The 14,344-nt window shown below is 41.9% G+C and overlaps 1 protein-coding gene across 9 annotated transcripts in view; it reads right to left on the bottom strand.

Moving 5' to 3' along the window:
* TENM2 (teneurin transmembrane protein 2) overlaps positions 1 to 14,344 on the bottom strand; it is a 1,234,499-nt gene that overhangs the window by 474,406 nt on the left and 745,749 nt on the right. For 2 of the 9 annotated variants that reach the window (XM_053567526.1, XM_053567528.1), the window contains exon 1: positions 3,148 to 3,292. The exons of 6 other annotated variants lie outside the window; for them this stretch is intronic. The gene's annotated coding sequence lies outside the window, so the exon portion shown is untranslated. Of the gene's footprint in view, positions 1 to 3,147; positions 3,297 to 14,344 lie in introns of those variants that run through there. One more of the 9 variants, XM_053567525.1, reaches the window with a different exon arrangement.

Below are 14,344 nucleotides of genomic sequence, written 5' to 3'. Positions count from 1 at the left end.
TCAGGGCTCCAGGGACCACGTGACAACTCTCACAGACTGAGGTATCAGACTGGAGGGCTTCAGGATGAATTTGGCTCAAAAATCAGTAGATCTGACAACGCTGAGTGCATATTTCTGCATGTCAACAATTGCTAAGTCCTCACCCCAGAGAAATGGTCACACAACTGTCAGTGTTAGCTTAAGATTAATAACAAGCAGAGATTCCACTTCCTCATTACCACTAATCACTTCTCCGCATGATCTTCAATAGGGGATTGTGACAAAGCGGAGAGCAGATTCCGTTTGCCTCCTGCAGAGAGTAGAGTTTATGACTCCTGTTGACAAATGCCGTGTTGATAGTATGAATGAGAAAAGAATGAGGGAAAAAATTATCCTTGAGGAGGACATGGCTGATTCAAGCTGCATCAGGAACTTGAAAAGACAGACAGAGAGGAGAACTCCAGCGATGCCACAGAAACACTTGAACGTGGACAGCCCGTTGTAATAACCACTCTCAACAGATGTGCAACTTTCATATTTGAGTTGCTATTTCCAGGCTACAGAGAACAAATGAAAAAGGTCTGGCAATCCTATCGCCTGGAGCCATTCTCAAATACATGGAGGTGACAAACAATCAAATAGTTCTGCACGTGCATACACGCCCACACACGCACACGAGCCAGGTGAATTGTGATAAATGCTTTGAAAGGGAAGGGAGGGGTACTGACAGGAGAATTGACTTAGGGAGATGGTGGGAGCTCCGGATGAAAAGATGAAGGTGGAAGAAAAGAACAGAGAGGAGCTAAGTCATGTGAGGAAGACGCTGAGGAGGAAGAGACTGTGGTGATTTGAAGAAACAGAAAGTGAGCCAGTGTGTTTGGCATCTGAGAACACGGAGATAGAGCCAGAAAGTCAGACGACATTATAGCAGGGGTGTCCAACCTTTCCTTTTCTTTTCTGCCACATATTGGAAAAATAAGAGTTGTTTTGGGCCACCCACTAAATACACAAACACTGATGACAGCTGATGGGCACAATAAAAGGCCCCTGCACACTTTGCATGATATCTGACCCCACAAAGCAGTCCTCAGATAATCTGCATGTGCCCAGTGGGTGCAGGTGATGCAGCCCCTTGTGGGATTTGGATCTTGGTCCAAAGAGCAACAGTACAAAGGGTTTTATTTGATAAGATTCTATCTGAACTGGGGGGACAAAGAGTGGAGATGAACAGATGGCGCAGGTGGCCACCAAGGCTCAGGATGAGACAAGATGGTGGTGTCAACCGAGACTTGATTAACTCCTTTCCACACACACTGTTGTCTCTCTTTCTACATTCTGGAGGTTGCTGCTTCCTTTCTGTCACCTTCTCCAGCATCCTTAGTCTTTCCCTTCCTTTTCCCACTGATTTTATAAAAAATTCGCTGCAGTTAACAACACTGTCCACACCCATCTTTTTAAACTTCTCGCTTCCTCTTACTACTGGGGCCCCTATTCCCTCCTAGCTCTTCCTCTGACTCCCTCTCATCAATCTCAATTGCCTTCCAAACTTTTTTTCTCTCCTGTGTAATCCTCACTTGGGGTTCCTCCCCCAGGGAGGTCTTTACAGGGCAGTTCTCTGGGTCACTCCCTTGCAGAATCCAACACAACTCAATGTGGATGTCTCCCCTAAGATCCACTTGTAAGCCTCATACCACTTGGATGATAAAGCTGATTTTATGTACTGCCATCACTGCAGCCTCAAAATGAAGGGGAGAAAAGAGCATCAGTATCTTCCCCCAAAACCCTTCCATGCTAGAGTGTTTTAATTTGTCCATCTGCACCAATCTCTCTTGCTTTCTTGCTTTGTTTGAACACTTCTACCAGGTTAATCATTCTGAGACTATACTTCAGTGAGATTATTACTTTGCTTTAAAACAAGTCAAAAACACCTCCACACTGGCATTCAAGTCTCTAATCTGACCCCAAACCTTCTCCCCATCTCAGCTGCGGTTTTCATTCATCTACCTAAACTTCAGTTCGGGTTAACAGTTGCTCTATTCAGTATCCCTCATCCCTGATTTTCTTTTGCACAATAAACATTTATTTTGGAATAATTTCAGAGTGACAGAAAAATTACAAAACTATCCCAGTGCGTGCTCCTATAACCTTCTCTCAGTTTTCCCAAAGTCATCCTCTTACCTAACCATGGGGATTGGTAGAAAGTAAAAAATTAACACGGGCACGTGACTCGTAACTAACCTCCAGATTTCAGGTTGCAATCCAGGACTCTATTGCATTTATTATCCTTGTAGTTTAAGTTCCCATCACCATGGCTTTGACTAAATGTCCCCACCCCTCACCATTGATCTCTCAAAGACAGCACAACATTTGTATTTCCATAGTGTTTCTAATTTTCTGCCACAGATCTAATGCCCACTCATCTCTCATTTCGCAAGGATAGTTGCCTATTTCTTTCTGTTTCCTTCACATTCTTCAGAGATTACCCTTTATTTCACTAATTTGACCTGTGTATACTATTGGGGGACCTAACACAAACCATTTTTCCCCTTCCTCCTCCTCCTCTCTTCCAAAACAAAGACATTGACATTTTTAGGTAGATGAATGAAAACCTAAGCTGACTAGCCCCGCCCCCAGAAGTTCACACCAAAAGACCCTGACAGGCAACCTGTGGGATGTGACCGCCCTCTCTGGCCCCATATAAAAGGGGTCCCTGGCTTGGTGCCCGTAGCACAGTGGTTGCAGCGCTGGCCACATGCACCCAGAGTGGCGAGTTCGAACCTGGCCCGAGCCAGCTAAAACAACAATGACAACTACAACAAGAAAATAGCTGGGCTTTGTGGTGGGAACCTATGGTCCCAGCTGTTTGGGAGGCTGAGGCAGGAGAATCACTTATGCTTAGTTGGGGGTTGCTGTGAGCTGTGATGCACAGCACTCTACCCAGGGCTACATAGTGAGACTCTGTCTCCCCCCAAAAAGGGGGGGTTCCTACCTGCGTCTCGGGTGCAGACACCATCTTCCTACTGCCCAGGTGGATCACTTTCCCCTTTCAGTAACCCTGGCCTGAATATCTCCTCTGCTATCTTGACTCTGGGCACCACTGTTTACACCTTCCATACATCTCTATCAACTTCTGGAACCAGCATACAGAAAGAATCAACATATACTTACTGTTTCATTTCCAACCAACATCACAGCAAATGCACATTGTCAAAGAGTCCTTCCAAATGTAATCTCTCCCCAGCATTTTCCTAGTCTGGGAATGACTGATTTGACTCTCTTAGCAGCTAACCTTTCCCCCCTTCAGCTGCCGGGACCAAAGGAACCTATTTCCCTTTGAAGTTCACCAGCACAAACAATAGTGTTGAAACAAACATGCGTAATTCGTCATGCCCAAAGAAAATGTTTGTTTTTCTCAAACACGTGTTCTATTTGGCAAACATGGGCCACCTGTAGCATTTGTGTAATGGGTATTTGTAGAGCAGCTTTAGATTTTAAGTGGGTTCTCTGTGGACTGGTGGGTGACAGATCTACTGTAATATATTCTTCAATTAAATAGGTGGATAGAAATAGAACTTAAATATTCAGGAATAATAATTGTTAGGGAGAGGAGCCCTAAGCGTTATTCCTCACTGTCTATCATTTTTCTATTCTTACTTCTTGAATTTAGGGCTTATTAACATTTTTCTAATATTTCTCTCCAAGCAAGCAGAAAGGTGCCTACAGAAGTGAAACTGAACAGTAATAGAAAGTTTGCTCTGCCACAGCGTTCCGTTGCATTGTAGTCTTATGGGCACCGTGTTTGCTTATTTCTTGATGTTTCTTAAGAGTAAACTACAATTGAGAGAGAACATACTATTTACACGTGGTTTTAAACTGAAGACAAAGGGAGGAAAAGATGAAAAAGAATGGTTAAGAAGAGGTAGAAGTTGAAAAATAATACTATTAATAGGTATGTCTGAAGCTTTGACCATAATCTATTACATACAGTTATAGAATGCTTGTCATTATTTTCTCCAAAAACCTGAAAGTGAAATCTGGATTTAGATTTTGTTTTCTCTAGATTTCGAAGCCCAGCTTGCACAATATCACCTCAGAAGAGAAGGTGAGACTATTTAATTTCAGGCCACAATTTGAATTTGACCAATAAGCAAAGATCTTTAGGGGATATAACAGGAAGCTGAGGCTCTTTCACCAGAACCCATTTTTAAAACCAGTAAGAACATTTGCGTATTGACCAATGGTCCTGGAGAATCCAGGAAGAGTGTGCGTGTGTGCAGAAAGAAAAGATTTTCTTCTGCAGCACACTTTCTGTGCAGCAGGGTGGGAAAAAGATAGAAGGAGAGAAATTGGAAAGCTAAATCAGGGACAGAAACCTCAGAGGAGAAGCCTCCTGCAGAAACTGTGAAAACGTTACTGGCTGTACAGCAAAACGCTTTCATAGCGCTGCACAGGCTGACATTGATATTATCATGTAAATGTGCGTTAACAGAACAATACCTCGTGGGGGGGGGGAGTGTGAGTCATCTTTTAAAATAAAGGCAGCACAGACCTCCATGCAGATTTATGTGACCTCTGGTAACCGTTCCCAGGGAGCCATTATGTTCTACTGTGTGAAACACTCACTCTGGAGGAAGTCCTTAAACTTAAGAATGTATACAACTGCTTTTTGTGGCTCCCAAGGAACTATTATAGTCAGTGAGGTGGACAGAGCATGTTGTCGTCAAGTCCCCAGCAACCCCCTGAGCAACGTGTGAACCATCTCATTTCGTGATGTGTGCTTCTGGTTGGAACATGTTCCAAACATCTTTTTACACCTGTGCTACAAACAGTGACGGGGAAACCAACCTTGGGCAGAGAAAGTCTCCTCCCAACATGTGCCCCCAGTCTCGGCCTTTATCCCTGGACTGTCCCAGGCTGTACATAATGACCTTTAAGCCAGAGGCAATGGATGACCTTGTGTAGGTTGTAATGATGTCATCATGACCCTTACCGTTTTTTATCTCATTTGCATAAGAGAGGGTTTGCAAATTCACTTCTCCAGAAGATCCCATAAATGAGTGAGGCTGCCTATATGAAATGACAGCCCCATGTTTTTCACCTGTGTACTTCTGATAGAGTCCCGGGAATATGAAATAGCCTATTCTCACTTTAACATAAGAATAACAATATTTCGAGCTTGATGTTGAACTCCACGTGACACTCATCCTCCCTGTTGGAGATGACAATATGGAAAGTTGGGGATGACGGCTCCCTGGAAAATCTGTGTTCCATCTGAAGGGTTGGCTGCCCGTGCACTCCATGTGACTCTGAGACACAGGGATGTGGATCAGAGGTTGTGCTGCCTGATGTTTCAAGAACAACTGGAAATCTAGAGGTTCATTTTGTTTTGAATCATACCCGACTCACTGATTCCGAACTTTTCTTAAGCACTGCATAGGTCACACAGACAGTTTTGTTCTCTTAAACAGTAAAAGAGGGTCAAGTTTAAGAGAAGAACTCTTTGATCTTAACGGCAAAATTTGGGACTTACTGATCATACTTAGGGTGTCAACTGTTTTCCCGTGTTCTATGCAATCCTCATTCATTTATTCAATACACATTTACTAAGTGTTTGCTATATATATATAAAGCTCTTTGCTATGTACTCTGTGAAATATTTATGTATTTCCATAGGTACAGTATGCATGTGTCACATTATACATAAAAATATACAGATATAGGGTGGTGCCTGTGGCTCAAAGGAGTAGGGCGCCGGCCCCCTATACCGGAGGTGGTGGGTTCAAACCCAGCCCTGACCAAAAACTGCAAAAAAAAAAAAAGAAAAATATATATATATATATATATACACACAGATAAACAGATATACAAAAATATGCGTCATGCAGACATATATAATATAGTCCCTGTTTTTAAGAGTTTACAATGTATAAAAGAGAAATTAAAAGCCAGTAAAAAACTAAAGTATCATGGCTAAAACAGCACTAGAGGTCTTTTATAAACAATGGGGTACATTGCTGGATAAATTCTAAGACTATTACAGAGACTCCATGCTTACACATTTGGGGTTTATGGTCAAAGTCAAATACATCCGTGTAGGCAGTTATTAATAAGGTTCAGACACAGAAACAGAAACTTCTGGCAAAGATGTGAATGACTGTGAGCTTTGGAGTCATATTCTTGGGGAAGGAGTAAAAAACAAAAGGCCAAAGTTTATTTGTCACTGGATTGCAAATAAAGGAGAATCAATGTGGTCACTGGAATGCCCGCCCTTGCAGTGATGGAGAAACCTTTTGTTCAATACTAGAAAGTATTTGATGGAGAGGCTCTGTTTTCAGAGAATGTTTGCCTCATGAGAACGTTAGCACTTGAGGGCTTAGGGCAAAGGTCTTTGTAGGGATCTAATGAGAAGGTTAGAGACAGGAGTGCTGAAAAGTACCTTGAAGATAGAGGACCTGGTCTTCTCACAACAGTCATCTCTCTGTTAGAATGTATCTTGCTGATAGAGATTAAAGATGGCAGCCGAGTAACAGCTTCCCTGCAACTGGGAACAGCGAGTCTGGGGAGACAAGACTCCAGGCATCTCTTGCCAGTGGGATCTGCCTATAATCATTTGAGGATACAGGGAGGATACAGGGAGCCAGCAAGGGACTTCTGGACCCCAAGAGGAGGACAAAAACAGTGGAAAACTGGCAAGTGGTTGCGTGTGTTCGATCGACGGCAACCATAAGTACAAGCAGCAGTGAGACTGCAAACTGGAAAGGCCTTACCTGTGAACTGTTTTAGTGTTCTTGGACTTGGCACTCAGTTGAACTGCCTTGGGGAGAGCCTGAGCAGGAGTGTGGAGAACTTTGGGCATTGTCTGGGGCCCCAGACTGAGCCACTGAGCTGGGCGCAGGAAGCCATTGTGAAAGAACTGCCCTGGCAAGCTCTGCCCTCAGGGTCTCAGAGCAAGGATTGGGCGGGTCAAAGTAACCTACTGACTGAGCAGCCTAAAGGCGGGGACTGAGCTGCCTTACAGCCTTAATCCTTAGGGGCAGAGTGAGACGGTTTTGGCACACTGGAGCCTTGGGCTGTTGCCCTGGGTGGAGTGCCGTGATGTCACAGCTCATAGCAACCTCAAACTCCCGGGCTTGGCACCACCCAGACTTCCATAAGAGCTGTGCAGCGACCCCCGACCCATGACCTGCACCCACCTGGCCTCCACAGTCCCTGACCAGGAACTGCGGGAGCCACACAACCCCGTGTCTTCCCTCCTGTGTCCTTCCAGCTTCCACACTAGCCCGTTCATCTGGACAGGGACTCTGGTAGCTGCGTGACCTTTGGAGCCCTCCCTACCTCTGTGCAGAGCTCTTCTCCTGGCCAGAGACTGCTGGAGCCTTGGGCTCTCTGTGCCAAAGTCACTGGGCATCTGGCACTCCCAGAACCGTGTGCACCACCCCCAGCCCTGTTGCTGGATCCGGGTGTGTCACAAACCGGAGCTGCTTCCACAACCAGAACTCCCTAGCTAGAGCAGCCCCAGAGGAACTACACAGGGTCACTCCCTACAAAGATCCAGCAACAATAGAGTGATCCCACTGGGGTCTAATCTTGGAGAGACACCTCCCCAACTCTGAGGATGGCCAGAGGCAATGGTGAAAAGCAATCATGAGGTGAAATCAATAGAAAAACTCTGGCAATATGAATAATCAGAGTAGATCAACTCCCCCAAGGATCAATGAGGGCAGAAACAGCACAAGACCCCATGCACAAACAAATAGCTGAGATGTCAGAAATTGAATTCAGGATCTGGATAGCAAATAAGATTGAATTAGAATTCCAAAAGTTATCTCAAAAATTCAACGGATTCAAAGACCAAATGACCAAAGATTTCGACACATTGAGACAAGAAGTTGCATCCCTCAAAGATCTGAGAAACACAGTAGAATCCCTCAGTAACAGAATGGAGCAAGCAGAAGAAAGGATTTCTGACATTGAAGACAAAGCTTTCGAACGCTCCCAAACCCTCAAAGAAGAAGAGAAATGGAGAGCAAAAACAGACCACTCTCTCAGAGAGCTCTTGGATAATTTGAAGAAAACCAATATTCGTCTTATAGGGATCCCCGAAAGTGACGAAGTGGCTTCATAAGGAACAGAGTCTCTTCTCCATGAGATTATGAAGGAGAACTTTCCAGACATGCCAAGAGATTCCAAATTTCAGATAGTAGACAGTTTCAGAACTACAGCACGACTCAAATAAGACATCCCCCAGACACATCATACTCAATTTCACTAAAGTTAATATGAAGGAGAAAATTCTGAAAGCTGCCAGACGAAAGAAAACCATTACCTACAAGGGGAAGAATATCAGAATAACTGCAGATCTCTCTGCTGAAACCTTTCAAGCTGGAAGAGGATGGCCATCGACTTTTAATCTTCTAAAACAAAATAACCTTCAACCCAGGATCCTGTACCCAGCTAAACTGAGTTTCATTTATGATGCAGAAATTAAATACTTCAATGACATTCACATGTTGAAGAAATTTGTGATAACTAAACCAGCTCTCCAGGATATCCTCAGACCTATCCTCCATAAAGACCAGCGTAATCCTCCACCACAAAAGTAAACTCACCCAGAAAATTTTGATCAAATTCCAACTTCCACAATCGCAAAAGGATTAAAAATATCCACTGGACTCTCCAAAGGCTTATCAATACTCTCAATTAATGTGAATGGTTTAAACTGTCCTCTCAAGAGGCACAGGTTGGCTGACTGGATACAAACACTCAAGCCAGATATCTGCTGCCTACAAGAATCGCATCTTACATTAAAAGACTAATATAGACTCAAGGTGAAGGGATGGTCATCTATATTCCAGGCAAATGGAAAGCAGAAAAAATCAGGCATTGCAATCCTGTTCGCAGACACAGTAGGCTTTAAACCAACCAAAATAGTTAAGGATAAGGATGGACACTTCATATTTGCTAAAGGTAATACTCCATATGATGAGATCTCTATTATTAATATTTATGCACCCAACCACAATGCACCTCAATTTATAAGAGAAACTCTAACAGACATGAGCAACTCAATTTCCTCCACTTCCATAGTAGTTGGAGATTTTAACACCCCTTTAGCAGTGCTGGATGGATCCTCCAAAAAGAAGCTAAGCAAAGAAATTTTAGATTTTAAACTCAACCATTCAACAGCTGGACTTAACGGACATCTACAGAACATTTCGTCCCAACAAAACTGAATACACATTCTTCTCATCAGCCCACGGAACATACTCCAAAATCGACCACATCCTAGGCCACAAATCTAACCTCAGCAAATTTAAAAAAATAGAAATTATTCCTTGCATCTTCTCAGACTATCATGGAATAAAAGTTGAACTAAATAACAACAGGAACCTGCATACCCATACAAGAACATGGAAGCTAAACAACCTTATGCTGAAGGATAGATGGGTTATAGATGAGATTAAGAAGGGAATCACCAAATTTTTGGAACTAAACAACAATCAAGACAGGAATTACCAGAACCTCTGGGATACTGCAAAGGCAGTCCTAAGAGGGAAATTTATATCACTGCAAGCCTTCCTCAAGAAAACAGAAAGAGAGGAAGTTAATAACTTAATGGGACATCTCAAGCAACTGGAGAAGGAAGAACACTCCAACCCCAAACCCAGCAGAAGAAAAGAAATAACCAAAATCAGAGCAGAGCTAAATGAAATTGAAAACAAAAGAATTATACAACAGATCAATAAATCCAAAAGCTGGTTTTTGGAAAAGATCAATAAAATAGATAAACCTTTGGCCAACCTAACCAGGAAAAAAAGCGTAAAATCTCTAATTTCATCAATCAGAAATGGTAATGATGAAATAACAGCAGACCCCTCAGAAATTCAAAAAATCCTTAACAAATACTACAAGAAACTCTACTCTCACAAATATGAAAATCTGAAAGAAATCGACCAATACCTGGAAGCACGCCACCTACCAAGACTTAGCCAGAACGAAGTGGAAATGTTGAACAGGCCTATATCAAGTTCTGAAATAGCATCAACTATACAAAATATCCCTAAAAAGAAAAGCCCAGGACTAGATGGCTTTACGTCAGAATTCTACCAAACATTTAAAGAAGAACTAGTACCTATACTACTAAACCTCTTCCAAAATATAGAAAAAGAAGGAATATTACCCAGCACATTCTACGAAGCAAACATCACCTTGATCCCCAAACCAGGGAAAGACCCAACAAGAAAAGAAAATTATAGACCTATATCACTAATGAATATAGATGCTAAAATACTCAACAAGATCCTAACAAACAGAATCCAACAACACATCAAAAAAATTATACACCATGACCAAGTGGGATTTATCCCAGGGTCTCAAGGCTGGTTCAATATAGTAAATCTATAAATGTAATTCAACACATAAACAAACTTAAAAATAAAGACCATATGATTCTTTCAATTGATGCAGAAAAAGCTATCCAGCATCCCTTCATGATCAGAGCACTTAAGAAAATTGGTACAGAAGGGACATTCCTTAAACTAATAGAGGCCATCTACAGCAAACCTACAGCCAATATCGTATTGAATGGAGTTAAATTGAAATCATTTCCACTTAGATCAGGAACCAGGCAAGGTTGCCCATTGTCTCCATTGCTCTTTAACAATCTAATGGAAGTTTTAGCCATTGCAATTAGGGAAGAAAAGGCGACAAGGGTATCCACATAGGGTCAGAAGAGATCAAACTTTCACTCTTCACAGATGATATGATTGTATATCTGGAAAACACTAGGGATTCTACTACAAAACTTTTAGAAGTGATCAAGGAATATAGCAATGTCTCAGGCTACAAAATCAACACCCATAAATCTGTAGCCTTTATATATACCAACAATAACCAAGCCGAACAAACAGTCAAGGACTCTATTCCTTTCACAGTAGTGCCAAAGAAGATGAAGTATTTGGGAGTATACCTAACAAAGGACGTGAAAGATCTCTACAAAGAGAACTATGAAACTCTAAGAAAAGAAATAGCTGAAGATGTTAACAGATGGAAAAACATACCATGATCATGGCTGGGAAGAATCAACATTGTTAAAATGTCCATATTGCCCAAAGCAATATATAATTTGAATGCAATTCCTATTAAAGCTCCATTGTCATACTTCAAAGATCTTGAAAAAATAATACTTCATTTTATATGGAATCAGAAAAAACCTCGAATAGCCAAAACATTACTCAGCAATAAAAACAAAGCAGGAGGAATCACGCTACCAGACCTGAGACTGTACTATAAATCCATAGTGATCAAAGCAGCATGGTACTGAAACAAAAGCAGAGAAGTAGATGTCTGGAACAGAACAGAAAATCAAAAGATGGATCCAGCTACTTACTGTTATTTGATCTTTGACAAGCCAATTAAAAACATTCAGTGGGGAAAAGATTCCCTATTTAACAAATGGTGCTGGGTAAACTGGCTGGCAACCTGTAGAAGATTGAAACTGGACCCACACCTTTCACCATTAACTAAGATAGACTCTCACTGGATAAAAGATTTAAACTTAAGACATGAAACTATAAAAATACTTGAAGAAAGTGCAGGGAAAACTCTTGAAGGAATCGGCCTGGGTGAATATTTTATGAGGAGGACTCCCCAGGCAATTGAAGCAGTATCAAAAATACACTACTGGGACCTGATCAAACTAAAAAGCTTCTGCGCAGCCAAGAACATAGTGAGTAAAAGCAAGCAGACAGCCCTCAGAATGGGAGAAAATATTTGCAGGTTATACCTCCAATAAAGGTCTAATAACCGGAATCCACAGAGAACTCAAACGTATTAACAAGAAAAGAACACGTGACCCCATCTCAGGGTGGGCAAGGGACTTGAAGTGAAACTTCTCTAAAGAAGACCGACGCAAGATCTACAAACACATGAAAAAAAGCTCATCATCCTTAATCATCAGAGAAATGCAAATCAAAACTACTCTGAGATATCACCTAACCCCAGTAAGAGTAGCCCACATAACAAAATCCCAAAACCAGAAATGCTGGCATGGATGTGGAGGAAAGGGCACACTTCTACACTGCTGGTGGGAATGCCCACTAATACGTTCCTTCTGGAAGGACGTTTGGAGAACACTTAGAGACCTAAAAATAGACCTGTCATTCAATCCTGTAATTCCTTTACTAGGTTTATACCCAGAAGACCAAAAATCACAATATAACAAAGACATCTGTACCAGAATGTTTATTGCAGCCCAATTCATAATTGCTAAGTCATGGAAGAAGCCCAAGTGCCCATCGAACCACGAATGGACTAGCAAATTGTGGTACATGTATACCATGGAATACTATGCAGCCTTAAAGAAAGATGGAGACTTTACCTCTTTCATGTTTACATGGATGGAGTTGAAACATATTCTTCTTAGCAAAGTATCTCAGAATGGAAGAAAAAGTATCCAATGTACTCAGCCCTTCTATGAAGCTAAATTATAGCTTTCACATGAAGACTATAACCCAACTGTAGCACAAGACTATGGGGAAAGGGCCAAGGAAGGGGAAGGAAGGGGGGAGGTTTTGGTGGAGGGAGGGTAATGGGTGGGGCCACATCTATGGTGCATTTTAGAATGGGTACAGGCGATTGCACTAATGTACACAGCTATGATTTAACAATAAAAAAAGAAAAGAAAAGAAAAAAAGAATGTATCTTGCTGAGAAGGCTGGTTTCCAAAGGGATGGTGCTAGGTGGCAAAGACCCCCTCCCCAGGATGGTGTTTACAGAAACTGCACCCCTCTTTCTCACTCAAAGGGTCCAAGCACCTCAGCATTTATGTTTCTAGGTTTGCTTTTGGGCACTGACTATCTGAAAGCCCATTATTCCTCTCTCTATTTTGGTTTCTCTGTGTTAAAAAAACGATGTTCTGGCAGTTGGAGAAGGCAAGCGTGTGCATTTTCTAAGTAGGAATCATGCAGAGTCGAACATTGCTTCACCCAAATAAAACTTCCGCTTTCAGAGTTTCAGTGGGCATGTTCCTTTTTTTAGCTTAAAAATTTTCTGGTCTGTATTAACAGCTTCTCTCACCAGCTCAGTCTCTTGCATTTTGCCAGCTGTGGACCCAGCCAGTGTGATTTCTTTTGTGCCCCACTTTAAACAGTCTTAGAAACAGACCGTATTCTGCCGTCCATCCATGCAGAGAAATTGCTCTGACACGAACGGAGGCTCTGTGTAGGAATCAAAGCCAGGCCATGGCTTCATCATATCTTAAAAAAAAGTCTGCTTTTTATTTTGTCTTTTAATAATGAAAAATACACTCAAAGGTCTGAGATAGAGGTTAAATCAAGAAACCAGGCAATGGGAAACTCAACTTCCTTTATGTTATTCTTTATCTGTAAACTATAATGCGATGGAGTCCTCTTTAACAATTTTTTAAAGTATGAACACCTGAACATTTTAATAAAAATAATGTTGGTTAACATGTATCATTAAATATGTATTATGTCTGGGGTACTGTGCTAATAGTAAGCTTCTAGAGAAGGAACTCGTATTAAAGTCCTATTTTATTCTGCTGGGAATAACTGTGGCAGTACTTAAACTAAGGCAGTGTGGCTGCAGAGAGGACACTCTTAACTTCCTCCCAGAGCTGCACATGAAGACAACCTATCACAGGATACAGTGGGCTCCGAAAATAAACAAATGAAAACACACCAAAAATTGGTTTATGAAAGGTAGCTGGCTGGAATCCAGACAACCTAATTATGTACCTGTAGACGCCATAATAATATTAATAACAGGGCATTCTAATGTCTGGAAGAGGGCAGATCCCTGGACCAGGGCAGCCAAAATTGGCTGGCTGGCCAGAGGAAAAATGCTGGAGTCTGCCCTTTCCTCTTGCTCCTTGTTCACTCCAGTTTCTCTCTCACAACCCAAGAAATGAGGTGAGCTTCGTTTTTTATAAAAGCCAAGAATTGAGATAAGAGTGAAGCAGCCACTGACCTACAACTGCTTCTGGCTTCCTACAATGGGTAATTCTTCCTTAAGAATCCTGTGCTCAGATGCCATTAGGGTTATATTAACCTACTTTTACTTCCATACCAGACAAGCTAAATAGAGACCAGGGCAGAGAACATAGATTTCAAAGGGTTGCAAATCTTTTTACTTAGAAATTGTTTTTGAGGCTTATCCTGAGTGTCTGGGAGTTTGTCTTATTAATTCTGTTATTCAGTTAGGAAATCTTTATGAACCAGGTCGTATACCAGACGTCAGAGGCAATGCTAAGTAAGACACAATGGTTTTTTCAATGTACTCACAGATTCGTATGTCACAGAACTCAAACGCTGCAGTAGGGACTGGGCATGAAAGCTGTTGACGG

Source organism: Nycticebus coucang, chromosome 17 (genome assembly GCF_027406575.1).
Source record: "Nycticebus coucang isolate mNycCou1 chromosome 17, mNycCou1.pri, whole genome shotgun sequence".
Classification (NCBI taxonomy): domain Eukaryota; kingdom Metazoa; phylum Chordata; class Mammalia; order Primates; family Lorisidae; genus Nycticebus; species Nycticebus coucang.
This window is presented reverse-complemented; position numbering and strand designations above follow the sequence as displayed.